Below are 14,706 nucleotides of genomic sequence, written 5' to 3' on the forward strand. Positions count from 1 at the left end.
TTTTCTATTTCTACCCCTTCATCTTCCAGTATGTATGTATGTATGTATGTATGTATGTATGGCGTATTTATATAGCGCGTACTGTCACCCGAAGGGTATCCTGGCGCTTTAGACAATTATACCAACACCACACATAGCAGTCAGGTGAAATTAAACAGACCTAGGAAAGAGAAACGTTTTTAGTTCCTTCTTAAAAGAGGGAAACTCCCCAGAACTTATCAACAGCAAAGGGAGAGAATTCCAATGTTTGGCCGCCACGAAACCAAAAGCTCGGCCGCCCATCCGAGCCCTCAATACCTTTGGGACTACCACAAGATGTGCTGACAGTGACCTAAGGGAACAAGTGGGCACATACCACTGGAACAGCTCCTGCAGTGGAGCAGGTCCTTGCCCATGGAGTCCCTTAAACACCAAACAGAGTGCCTTAAAGATGACTCGCTGTGAAACCGGTAGCCAGTGAAGATCGGCTAGCGCCATAGATGAAGAATCAGATCGACGACGGGACAGGGCTAGCTTGGCTGCCATATTCTGCACGCGTTGTAGCTTGGCCAGCAATTTATTTGGAGCTCCCAGGAGTAGTGCGTTGCAGTAGTCTAACCTACTCAAAATGGTACCGCGAACCACTTCTGGGCGAACATGGGCCAGCAGCAGCGGAAGTATCTTCCACAGCATGCGTAGCAACATCATGCAGGTGGTCACGGTTTTATTTACAAAAAGATCCAGTTGGAGATCAGGCCCAAACACAACGCCCAGGTTCCTGGCAGATACTGCTGCAGAAGGAACTTCCTGAAAAGAGGCAGGCCAAAAATCAGGAGGCAGTGGCCGAGGGATGTGGTCCAGCGAGCAGTGTAGAACCTCTGTTTTAGAGCTGTTAAACTGCAGAGAATTCTGCCTCAACCAGTCCGCAGTTGACGCCATACATTGATGGAAAGTCTCCAGCGACACCGCATCTTTGCCCTCGATGGAGAAGATGAGCTGCGTATCATCGGCATAGTTAATAACCGAGATGCCAAATGATTTAATCAAGCTCACCAGAGGGCGAAGATAAAGATTAAACAGTATAGGGCTGATGGCAGACCCTTGCGGTACGCCCTGCTCAACTGTTTTAATCTCTGACTGGAATGGTGGCAAGGCCACTACCTGGCGTCTGTCTCCCAAATAGGAAAACAGCCAATCGCGAGCCGAACCCTTCACCCCTGTATCCTCAAGTCTTCTTTCCCCAAGATGTCATGGTTGACCGTGTCAAAAGCGGCCGACATGTCGAGCAGCACTAAAAAGGCAGCTCGCCCAATGTCGGCTCGCGAACGAATATCGTCCAACGCGGTCACCAGGGCCGATTCCGTGCCATGTGCTGGTCTGAAGCTAAATTGAGACGCGTCCAAGTAGCAGTTGGTCTCCAGGAAACTGGACAGATGTTTAGTAACCAGTTTCTCCAGAATCTTAATGGGAAAAGGAAGCAGCGATATAGGTCTATAATTCGCTGGACAGGTGGGATCCAAAGTTTCCTTCTTCAACAAAGGTGAGACCACTGCTAATTTCCAACACTTTGGAACACGTGCCAAAGAAAGAGACTGGCAACAGATAGCATACAGCGGAGGAAAAAGCTCCGTCTGGAATACTTTCCAATATTTGTGAGGCAATGGGTCTAAAGGAGAACCAGAGGATATACTGTTAGCCAGCAGACAAAACTCCTCAAAAGACGGAAGGGGAAAACTATCCAGCTGTGCCTGACTACCAACTACCCTTACTGCCTCCCTTTCGGCCGCTAAAGGGGAGCCAAGTACGGGCTGAGTAACAATTGTAGTTGTAGGAGCAAGCTTACTTAGGATCAAAGCGATCTTATCTTCGAACGCCTGCACTAAGGAGGAACATAAAGCTTGGGAGGCAGGAATGTCGTTAGCCACAGAAGCAGGACGAGAAAGATCCCCAACAATTTTAAACAAGGCCTGCGTTTTGTTCGGTGCATTCAAGAGCGATTCCTCCAGGAAACGTGCTTTGGCGCCTTTAATCTGCATTTTATAGGTCAACAAGGCCTGCTTAAAAAGGGCTTTATCGGATTCTAAATAGTGTTTCCTCCAAGCTCGCTCCGCGCGTTTACAGCAGAGCTTCAAATGCGATAACTCCGCAGTGAACCACGGCATAGCAATCTTGGATCTATTCCTAATTTTGCGCAGAGGAGCCAGCACCTCTAAGGAGTTAACAATTTTCTGACTAAGGCTCTCGTAGCTTGCATCCACAGAAACCCCTAAAGGGGGGGTTTCCCCGGCCAGCAGGGACGGCAGGCTGGATTGTCTAAGTAACCTTGACCACTGCCTGCCCATCCTGGTCTTAATGCCAGTACTTCCATTCCCGGTTGGAGCCATGGGACATGTCACGGAGAGAAGGACCAGGGCATGGTCCGTCCAACACTGCGGAAGAATATCCCGAACCACAACCTGGCTAGTATCGGCAAAGACCAGATCAAGAATGTGACCCTTAATGTGGGTCTGTGAGTGCACCAGCTGCTGCAGATGAATATCGCTACAAGCCTGAGTCAAATCCGAGAGAGCCGACCTTGTAGGACCATCCGAACACAGGTTAAAGTCTCCCAGAAGCAAAGTCCTAGCATGGGTATTAGAGAGCTCATAGATTGAATCAATTAGCTCTGGTACTGCTGATAAAGAGCTGGCAGGGGGCCGGTAGCACAGCAGCCCGGAGTAGAGAGTTCCTCCATGCCCTTTCAAGGAGAAGGCCAGAGTTTCGCAGCCCAAAATGCGCTTGGTGTCAAGCACTGAGACATCAAGCGACTCCCTAAATATAAGGCCGACCCCACCTCCTCCAGCTCCCTCCCGTGGGTTATGTCTGAGCTTAAATCCAGGAGGACAGGCTAGCCCTAGTTCCACTGCACAATCCGCTCTAGTCCATGTTTCTGTCATGAACAGAACATCTAACCTATAGGAGTCTATAAGTAAGGCAATTTCCGTATGATGTTTGCTCAGAGACCTCACGTTGAGCAGACCACATATCAGAGGCTGTTCCCACCGCTCGATGGCATGCGGCTGGTGGCACGTGTTCGTGCCTGGATTTAGTTTTAACAACATGTCTCTGGAATAAGGTAACCGACCATCGGGCAGTGGAGCAGAGTTCCCGGCCCTCGGCACGACCTGTGCGCGAACGGGCGCAAACGGGCTTACCTCTGGCGCACCTCCGGCGCGCCGCCGTCGTGCTCGCTGCGCGCCAACGCTGCGCGCTGGAACACACATCCCTTAAATGCTGTGTCAGTAATCCGCGCGGGAGTCCTGCGAGGACACACCTCTATCCCCACCAAAGATGGCCCCCGAGGTGGACCCAATCCAATGAGCGTCACCAAAGATGGCGGCCGGAACGCCGCGATCGCGTCCTGAGTAGCCCCCCAACAGCTGACTAAATCCCGCAAAGTGCAGGTGAGTTGTAAAGTTTTATCGTGCAGGTATGGTCTGACTAATCCCCCAGTAATTATGCCACCGAGAGCACAAAGCGCCAGAAATAGCTGCGCAAAGTACAAAATGCAAAATTAAAATTTAAAACTGGTTAAAACAGAGGCAGCAGCACCAAACTACGCGTTAGCGCTAGGTATAAAGGTCTACCTGAGGCCACCGCAAGGCGCCTTAAATATACTGTCCGGTGCGCAGGAGTCCTGCGAGGACACACCTCTATCCCCACCAAAGATGGCCCCCGAGGTGGACCCAATCCAATGAGCCTCACCAAAGATGGCGGCCGGAACGCCGCGATCGCGTCCTGAGTAGCCCCCCAACAGCTGACTAAATCCCGCAAAGTGCAGGTGAGTTGTAAAGTTTTATCGTGCAGGTATGGTCTGACTAATCCCCCAGTAATTATGCCACCGAGAGCACAAAGCGCCAGAAATAGCTGCGCAAGTACCATAAGCATATACATTAAGAATTCCTGTGCATCTTGCTGGACATTTTGAGTAAACTGTGTAAATCCAGAACATACATCTAAAAGATTTCTAACATCAGAAGCACTTTCTATTTTAGTTTTATCATTACTCAGCTTCTCATAAAGGAAACTCAGCAGAGGACAGAACCTTTTTTCATGATTTAGTATTATCTGCTCTTTCAAACTTTCAAGATAAAATACAACATTCAGCACTACATTAGCGTAGCAGTTGACACCAGAGCTATTTTCAAAATGACAACCAACAACCTCTTCAGCATTGTCCTTTTTCTTTTTGCTTGCAATCACATCAGTCTCTATTTGTTTACTCTTCTGTACATCCTCATTACAGATATTCTCAATTCTCCTTTTCCGACAAACAACAAATTTTTCAAACACAGGAAACTGACCTAAATGAGGAGCATAGCTTCTTCTTAATCTATTATACTCCTTTACACAGTTTGCATCAGCACTAACTTTTGACTCATCAAAGTCTATCATGAATAAACGAGATATTGTTTTCACGCGTGACAAAGCAACATATGCCATACCTTCTTTAAACACACTAGATCCAATGTTTACAAAAGCACTATCTACAGTTAATCCTTGAGATTTGTGAATAGTTACAGCATATGCTAGAGAAAACGGAAACTGCTTCCTACGTACATATAAGTCTTTCACAAGCAAGAAACGAACTGAACAACGACTAATGTCTCTAACCTCTTCAATCTAATCAAATTTTATTTTTAAAAATTCAATCCATCTTTTTTCTGGTAATTAACAAAACCCACAACTTTACCCATAGTTCCATTCACTAAACCTTTTTCTACATCCAAATTACGTCTGAAAATTACTCGACAGTTCGTACATACATAAAGATTCTTTTCTAAACCAGCTGTTTTCGATATGTTTTTCTCTAGAGAATCCAATTTAGTTGTCAATTTGCTTGTCAATATAATAGTTATTCCTTCATGCTGTATTTTATCCACAGCTTCCAGTTTTATAATCTCTTCATTTTCCAATTTCAAAAGTTCTTGATTGAATATAGAGCATTCATGTAGTGTTGGCATTAAGCAGATTACAGTATTTTTTCCAGCAATTTTCTTGTATATTTTCTCTGGAACTATTTGTTCTGTTGGAAACAAATTACATAGCAATCGACTCTGTAAAGCTTTTCTGCCATGTTCTGTGAGTAGTCCAATTCTGATATCTTTGAGAATACTTGCATAATCATCATCATTTGCTTGCCGCATATTGGTAATGAGTTCTTTGTACTCAAAGTATGTCCAAATATTCACATTACCTATACTTCCTAACAACTTTTTTGTGTCTTCATGTGTAAGAGTATGAAATACTGGTTGTCCTTTAACTGGAGTGAGCTGCAGTAGATCCCCAAAAACTATAACATGTTTTCCTCCAAATAACACGTCATAGTCTGTCTTTAGAATTTGCTGCATTCTTAAAAGCACAAAGGCAAGCATTAAGTTTGATACCATGCTTACCTCATCAATAATGAGAACTTTCATTTTTTTCAATACTCTTGAAACTTCAAAACATGCTTCTCCTGTGAGCTTGTGGTATTGTATTTTGTTCTCATGCTCTACTGGTAACATTAGCAAACGATGGAGGGTAATTCCTTTTATGTTATATGCTGCTAACCCAGTTGGAGCAGTAACAACACAAGACAAAGTTGAATCAGTTTTTTTCTGTAGGTAGCTTCTAATTACTTTAATTAAGAAACATTTTCCAGTTCCAGCTTGTCCACTCACATACATTCTGATTGGTTCAAATGATGTGCATGAGCACTCTTTATTTTCATGTAGTAATCCATGATCAATTTGTTTTGTGACTTCCTCATAAATTTGTTGTTGTTCATCATTCAGTTGTTGTTCCAAATTTGGTAAGTCTATTAAATCTTCCTGAGCTCGATTCATAGCTGTTTCCACTTCAGTCATGGCTATTGCAGCTTCATTTTCTACGATTGGTTGTCCCAGAGGATCTTGACTGAGCGTCCCAGAACTTTGACTGTTTTGAGAACTGTCTCTAGCTACTTCAGCTGCAATTGTTGCTTCTTGTTCAATTTCTTCATTTAACATTTGTACATAAGTTGTGAAAGTACTGCATTCTATGGTATCTTTGCATGCATTAAAGGAATCTTCATAGCTTTGAAAATGTCCAAGTAATTCATCCTCTGAACGCCATGGTTTAAACAACTGTAAAAGTGCTAAGTAGTAAAATTCCTTCTTGTCAGTAGTGTCGCAACTCAGCTTTCTGTGATTAATCAAACTTCCTTTTGTTTGTTTTACCAAACATCCTTCCTCACCAATGACTTTATATTTTCCATTGTTGATGTCTTCTGTATTCCATTTAAAAATGTAGTTCTGCAGCACTTCATAGAGACACATGTTCTCAAGATGATGACTTCTCTTTGGGTAATATGTGTCCAATATGTTTGTTCTTAAAATGTCTGTACTTTCTGGTTCGTACTCTGCTAAATATTCAATTTCTCGAATAGATTTCAGTACCAATTTCGCATTCCTGCAAGGCCTAAACTTACCCAAATTATTCTTCTGGATTTGGAGTACAGACTTGCAGATGATAACCTATCTGAGCATTCGTATGACCCAATTTCTCGATGCGATAACATCTTTAAACTGAAATTGTATAGCTTTTTACTGACACTCTTCTCGTGAGAAATCTCTTCCCACATTTCTTTCAATTCCGTTTTTTCAGATTTAGTGATGTAAGATGTGACATACCGAGCAACAGCAATAGAATTGTCAGCTACATACTGAATATCCATGTTAGCATTCCACATGGATAAAATGACTGGGTTGTAGTCATTTATATATTTTGACTCTTCTTTTCTTCTTAGGTTGTAGGTATTTTTAGGCGATTTTCTTGTAATAGTATGTCGCACAGCTGACATAAAACTGTTTACTCTTCCTTTTGAAAGAACAGGTCGTGGAAATCCAAATCGACATTTTGTGTAGAATTTATCTTTACTCTTGTACTTTCGTCGACAGTATTTTCCACACCGATGACTCTGGAAACGTAAAACTTGCTCTTTTAAGTTTTTTTCTTCTGTGCTTTTAGGTATAGCACATGTTGCATATCCTTCAAAGAAAGATAAAACTGCATCATCAGAATCTGTTCCACATTTTGGGGAATCCTTGATCCACAACAGCATATGAATATGAGGAGCACCTCTTGCTTGGTACTTTTTCTACAAAAGAAATCCACAACTTCTCCAAGAGGTGGATTTTTTTATTGCAGATGAAGGACATCATAGCCGCAAATCTATGATTGAAATATCTGCAAACATTAACCGGATCCAATGAGCACAATTCTCCTGCTGTCTTGTATTGGATGTTTTCAATATTTGAATTTGCCTCTCGAAGAAAATCCAGTAAATCATCCCAAGCGTACTCAGCACAGCTTAGGGTAAGGAACCATGTAGGAGTTCCTAAATTCCGTAACATACATTTCAATTCTCCATGGCGTCGGTACCAATATTCATTAGTCCCACGCTGACAAGCCATCAGATTAATCAATTGAGATTCCAAATGATCATCTCGTTGTTGCACTTTGTTCAGAAAATCCTTTGCTGACACATTATGTAGATGTACTCCAGTTTTTAAAATGTGATTTACTGCATAAGATAGTGCAGACAAGTCAATTTCAAATAAAAGATGGAACAAATAAGGAATACTTTGACAAAATCTTGGATCTTCTGCATATAATCTTGTAGTCCGATACTCAGAAGCAGGAATCTGTACTGGACGTTCATCATATCGTCCACCTTTTCCTGTAGGAAACAGCTGGGGAAAACAACGAGCTTCCAAGCTCTCCTCCCATACACTCATGGGAGTTCCTTTTGCTTTTTTCATCTGAAACAGATCAATAGTGTTTCCCATAACTTCTTTAGAATGAAGAGGATGTATGCTGAAATGTTAATAAATGTCTTCTTCTTTTGACTTATCCACTTTTTCAATTTGCCCAGTTGGTATTCCTGTGTCTGCTAGTAAAACTTCTTCATCTTCATCCATATAAATTGATTCATACCATTTATTATTTCTTTTCAAATATAAATTTGCTCTTTGTACTTTTCGTACATCTACCAGCTCCTGCCAAATTTTCTTATTCTTTGTAGGTACGCCATTAACCAGAATAACTAATGGTTCCGTTTCCAAGCTATCTGCATCAATTGTTCCAATATTTTTTTCTCAAATCTAATGGCAAATAGACAACACTTCCTTTTAAACCTCTTTGTAAATCTGAAGGAGGTAATTTACCTGTTTTGGGCTCCATACGAACTATAGTCTGAAACGGATGGACACATTGAATGAGTATAGACTCATACGTATTTAAATCACTAAGTTCTGCAGGAATATCAACCAATTCTAAATTATTATGTACAGCTCTAGCAGGCATTTTATTTTCTTCTAACTTGTTATAACAGTATTTACAAATACGCTGATCTTCACCCAAATCAAAACTATTTTCCAGAAATAAATATGTAGCAAAATCCTTCCACTTAGAATTATTTTCTTTTTCACTTTTTTTATAGAGATCAACATTCCTTGTTTGAGTTTTATAATGGCTTCTCCAGCAACAAATACAAGTAATATTTGGTCTTTTATTAGAGATGATAGTAAATTTTGTCATTTGATCTTCAAATGTTTTACTAACAGTGGGTTCTACATTCTCTTCCACATTTTCTTCAATAACTGTGTCATTTCCTGCACTTTCATGCTCTGGACCAAAGTAACAAAACTCAATATCCTCACAAACCTTCTTCACATCTGAAACAGATCCACGGAACAGAGCACTATTCAACTCATGTAACTTTAGTGCTGGACTTTTAGCAAAATACAATCTTCTCACAAACTTTCTCATTTCAGTATGATGGACTGCCAGCATCCTAAAATGGTGAAAAACACTTTGACAAACTTTCCTAGAAAGACAAGCCAGAGAATGTCCTTGCAAACCAGTATTCTCTCTCACTCTGCATGGATCTAGTCTTTGAAGCACCTTAATCTTCTGTTTAACACTTTTACTATATTCTCTTAGAAAGTCAAGAAATTTATCAATAGATTCCTGTCGTACAGTACAAATACTACTACAATTCCAAGTGTACACTGGGGCTTTAGGACGTCTCCCCATAACCTCATCAGCTAACACTTCTTCCTCATTTCTTGGAACCATTTTCTCCTTTTCCATTACACAACCATCTTTAACTTCATATGCTCGACCACTGGTGTCAACTGCATGCAGCAAACTATTACTTTGAAGATAACTATCTTCATTAAAAAATGGTTCAGTACTTGAACTAAGCTTCCATTCTCCTAAGAACACTTTACAGAAGTTTTTTTTTTCACTTCTCTTTTTCTTTTTGACTTCATTACATTCACTAATTTATCTAATGTACGGATCCTGTTCAAAATTAAAATGAATAGCTTTCTTTTTAATTCCAAAGCCTTTGCAACAATTGATTCAATATGTTTCTTTTTCTTATAAAATTTGGCTTTCTTCCTATATTTTTTCACATCCTTTAGCAAATTGAACATCACTCTTCTCTGAAGCATTTTTCTATGAATGTTTTTAAAATCTATTTTTCTTTTTAAGTCATTCTTTCTTACTTCTGATTGTACATTAGCATTTAGTATATTCTGTCGATTGTCTTTTTTTCTTTGCTTGAGGATATGTTTTATAAAATCCTTAGTCTGCTTACCAGAAGGCTTTTTCTTTTTTCCAACATGAGGTTCTTCAACTAATTTTTGTTGTCCAGTTGTCTTCAAATATAGATGTTGTTGCTGTTCTTTTCTCTTTCTTGATTTTATAGGCATCTTTAATTTATTTCAGTGTTGTTCAGCAATACCTGAAAGAAAGTAAAAAAAATATAAATTTATGTAATTTAAATATATTACTATATTTTTTATGAGCTTTTCAAATCCTATCATATGAGCTGTCCCTTTCCTACGACTTCAAGTCTTACACAATAAAAGCTACACAAATTAAATCTCTGACAACAATTCCTGTGTGCACACAGACTCATGGTGTGATTCTAGGCAGAAAACGATATTTGATTGGCAATTTCAAAGCACATTTACTACTGTGGTAGAGCAAGTAATAATTACTGTAACAGCCTGACACATTTTCCTTATAGTTTAGAGAGGCAGAAAAGAGCACATGTCCTAACAGCTACTTGAGAGCATGAGCATGTGGAACCTGGGTGAGTGATTAGACTAGAGCAAAGGAAATGAGCCTTGGTGATGTTGAATGTGGTAGCGTTACACACTACTATCTAAAATACCACACAGTGCTGAATAGTAAGCATGGGAGTGCAGGAGAAGCCTGTGTGCTAAGAGTGTGTTTCTGGAGACTGTGTATTGTCAGGTGCAAGAAAGATCTGCATGGACGCTTGCACAACTGCATGAAGACTGCAGAGATGTATGTAAGAGTACATGTATGGTAAGGGTTAATTGGAGTTTTGAACATGTAGGAACTACCTCACCCATGGCAGGAGTGGAAGGAAAATCTACCCTGCTGTTTTCAAATGTGTTTGCATTTGCCTTTCATCTGTGAGATAGTGATGTGTGCTGTATGCTAACCATCACAGTTCAAGAAAACAAGCTGCCCCTTTCCTACGAGTGCTAGTCTTACAGAAGCACAGCAACACAAATTAAATCTCTGACAACAATTCCTGTGTGCACACAGACTCATGGTGTGATTCTAGGCAGAAAACGATATTTGATTGCCAATTTCAAAGCACATTTACTACTGTGGTTTTGCAAGTGATAATTACTGTAACAGCCTGACACATTTTCCTTTTAGTTTAGAGAAGCAGAAAAGAACACATGTCCTACCAGCTACTTGAGACTATGAGCATGTGTAACCTGGGTGAGTGATTAGACTACAGCAAAGGAAATGAGCCTTAGTGATATTGATTGTGTTAGCGTTACTCACTGCTATCTGAAATACCACACAGTGCTGAATAGTAAGCATGAGAGTGCAGGAGAAGCAGCTGGCTGTGTGCTAAGAGCGTACTTCTGGAGACTGTGTATTGTCAGGTGCAAGAGAGATCTGCATGGACGCTTGCACAACTGCATGAAGACTGCACAGATGTATGTAAGAGTACATGTGTGGTAAGGGTTAATTGGAGTTTTGAACATATAGGATCTACCTCACCCATGGCAGGAGTGGAAGGAAAATCTACCATGTTGTTTTCAAATGTGTTAGCATTTGCCTCTCATTTGTGAGATATTGATTTGTGCTGAATGCTAGCCATCACAGTTCAAGAAAACAAGCTGCCCCTTTCCTACAATTGCAAGTCTTACAGAACCAGACCAACACGAATTAAATCTCTGACAACAATTCCTTTGTGCACACAGACTCATGGTGTGATTCTAGGCAGAAAACGATATTTGATTGGCAATTTCAAAGCACATTTACTACTGTGGTTTTGCAAGTGATAATTACTGTAACAGCCTGACACATTTTCCTTATAGTTTAGAGAGGCAGAAAAGAGCACATGTCCTAACAGCTACTTGAGACCATGAACATGTGGAGCCTGAGTGAGTGATTAGACTAGAGCAAAGGAAATGATCCTTGGTGATGTTGAATGTGGTAGCGTTACACACTACTATCTAAAATACCACACAGTGCTGAATACTTAGCATGGGAGTGCAGGAGAAGCAGCTGCCTGTGTGCTAAGAGCGTACTGCTGGAGACTGTGTATTGTCAGGTGCAAGAGAGATCTGCATGGACACTTGCACAACTGCATGAAGACTGCACAGATGTATGTAAGAGTACATGTGTGGTAAGTTTTAATTGGAGTTTGTAACATGTAGGAACTACCTCACCCATTGCAGGAGTGGAAGGAAAATCTACCATGTTGATTTCAAATGTGTTAGCATTTGCCTCTCATTTGTGAGATATTGATTTGTGCTGAATGCTAACCATCACAGTTCAAGAAAACAAGCTGCCCCTTTCCTACGAATGCAAGTCTTACAAAACCAGACCAACACGAATTAAATCTCTGACAACAATTCCTTTGTGCACACAGACTCATGGTGTGATTCTAGGCAGAAAGCGGTATTTGATTGGCAATTTCAAAGCACATTTACTACTTTGGTTTTGCAAGTGATAATTACTGTAACAGCCTGACACATTTTCCTTATAGTTTAGAGAAGCAGAAAAGAGCACATGTCCTAACAGCTACTTGAGACCATGAACATGTGGAACCTGAGTGAGTGATTAGACTAGAGCAAAGGAAATGAGCCTTGGTGATGTTGAATGTGGTAGTGTTACACACTACTATCTAAAATACCACACAGTGCTGAATACTTAGCATGGGAGTGCAGGAGAAGCAGCTGCCTGTGTGCTAAGAGCGTACTGCTGGAGACTGTGTATTGTCAGGTGCAAGAGAGATCTGCATGGACACTTGCACAACTGCATGAAGACTGCACAGATGTATGTAAGAGTACATCTGTGGTAAGTTTTAATTGGAGTTTGTAACATGTAGGAATTACTACACCCATTGCAGGAGTGGAAGGAAAATCTACCATGTTGATTTCAAATGTGTTAGCATTTGCCTCTCATTTGTGAGATATTGATTTGTGCTGAATGCTAACCATCACACTTCAAGAAAACAAGCTGCCCCTTTCCTACGAATGCAAGTCTTACAGAACCAGACCAACACAAATTAAATCTCTGACAACAATTCCTTTGTGCAAACAGACTCATGGTGTGATTCTAGGCAGAAAACAGTATTCCTGGGTGATACCAGTACACCTTAACTTATGGTGAAGACATACTCCATAATATCTTACAAGTGCAAGGCAGTTAAATATCTTCCAAAACATAAAATGTAAAACACAACTTTAAAACAAGAATCACATTTCTATTTTTTATATCAAAATACATCACATACATCCCCTTTCAAATTCATAACTCACCTTTAAAAGTAGTTAGTTGAGAAAGAAATGTGGCACTCACACGGCAGATTATCAGAGCCAGAATCTCTGAACTGTACACCTCTCAGCAGAACCAGTATATGGCAATCTTTCCCTCTCTTTTTTCACACATATACATGTTAACTTCAAATCAAAGTGCTTCCCACATTTTTTCAAATGGAAACACACATTTCTATTGGTTGCAAATTTCAACCCTTTCCAAATGATCCATACCCCCAACATGACTTCTGCCTGCTACCATAGCAACAGGTCATGGAACACTGGTGTGAGCAGAGAGGTCAGAAGTTCAGCACACAATGTTTCTAATCCAAAGAGCAAGAGTGCTTGACTTTTCAAACCTAACAGCAAATCCAAAGTAATGTTCTGTGGGAACACATTTTTCTGAACCAATACAAAACATGCTTTTAAAAATGTAAACATACAGCCTTGTTTTTAGTGTTGAATGGTCTGAAACAGCCAATGAGTTCTTTTTATTTAAAAAAAGTATGTAAGCCTCCATTTTACAACTATCTTTCTTTTCATATTGCCATTCTACTGAAAGACACCTTCTGAGTGCATCCAGATCTCCTTGAAAGATGTTCACAGTGTGGATTGTAGGTCATAGCTACGTCTTCTGGAGTGAAAAGTACGCAGAAAAAAAGAGGTATTGTGAAAGACCTTGCTTTGCCAAATGTAGACATTAAATGGATTGGTCAGAGAGGGTTAAAGTGGCACCAATTAATGCCTTTGGTGAAATCCTTTCTACATCTCCCACAGCCTGACCTTATAATTGTGCACTGTGGTGGAAATGACCTAGGCACTTTAACTGGGGTAGGTCTGGAAATGCTTGTTAAGGACACCTTTGTGCAATTGATGTCACTTTTTCCACAAATTACCTTTGTATATTCTAATATATGCCAAAGGCAAAAGTGGAACTGGTCCAACCAATATTGTCCGCAGATTGACAAAGCAAGAAAGCACGTCAATAAGTCTGTTTCTGCTTTCCTCAGAGACTATGGTATGGGTTCTATATACCACAACAACTTGCGTTACAACATGCATGGCATTTATAGAGGAGACGGTGTACATTTCACAGATGAAGGCAACAGAGTCTTCCTCTTGAACTTTAGACTCTGCATCGGTACTTACTTGTAGGTACAAAAAAACACTCAATGAACACAACGGCTCTTTTTAGAGCCAACCAACATCTAAACACTTAAACTTGATTTTTAATTCTATTTTTGTATGTTTTTTTGCCGCCGTGCGCGCACCGTACGCGCACCGTGCAAGCACCCCGCGATATTTTTTTTTTTGTGACCTAAGGGGTCTTTCATGGTCCCCCTGAGAAGGCCTAGGGGGTCAGGGACTCTCTACCCTGCCCCCTTTTCACGTTCTCCACTTGTGTTTTTAGCTCTCTTCTGCCTCTAAAACTCCAAATGGCATCTGGGGGGTGCGCGCACCGTGCGCACACCCCGTGATTTTTTTGAAATTTTTTTAATGTTTTTTTCACCCTTCGGGGTCCTTCAGGGACCCCCTGACAAAGGCTAGGGGGTCAGGAACTCTCTACCCTGCCCCCTTTTCACGTTCTCAACCTTTCTTTTTCCCTGTCACACACACAACACACAAAATGGTGGTCGACACTTCCTGATTTCGACCGATTCGAATGTTGACTGACATGAATCCACCAATCAGAATTACGCTTGCGCACGGCACGGTGCGCGCACGGTGCGCGCACGGCTATAGATATTTAGGTGCTTTTAACTGCCGTTTTCTCAGGAACTACTGAACAGATTGACACCATATATGCAAAAGGCACATCCCTGACCTGAGGACTACC

The sequence above is a fragment of the Triturus cristatus genome, chromosome 10 (assembly GCF_964204655.1).
Source record: "Triturus cristatus chromosome 10, aTriCri1.1, whole genome shotgun sequence".
NCBI classification, from domain to species: domain Eukaryota; kingdom Metazoa; phylum Chordata; class Amphibia; order Caudata; family Salamandridae; genus Triturus; species Triturus cristatus.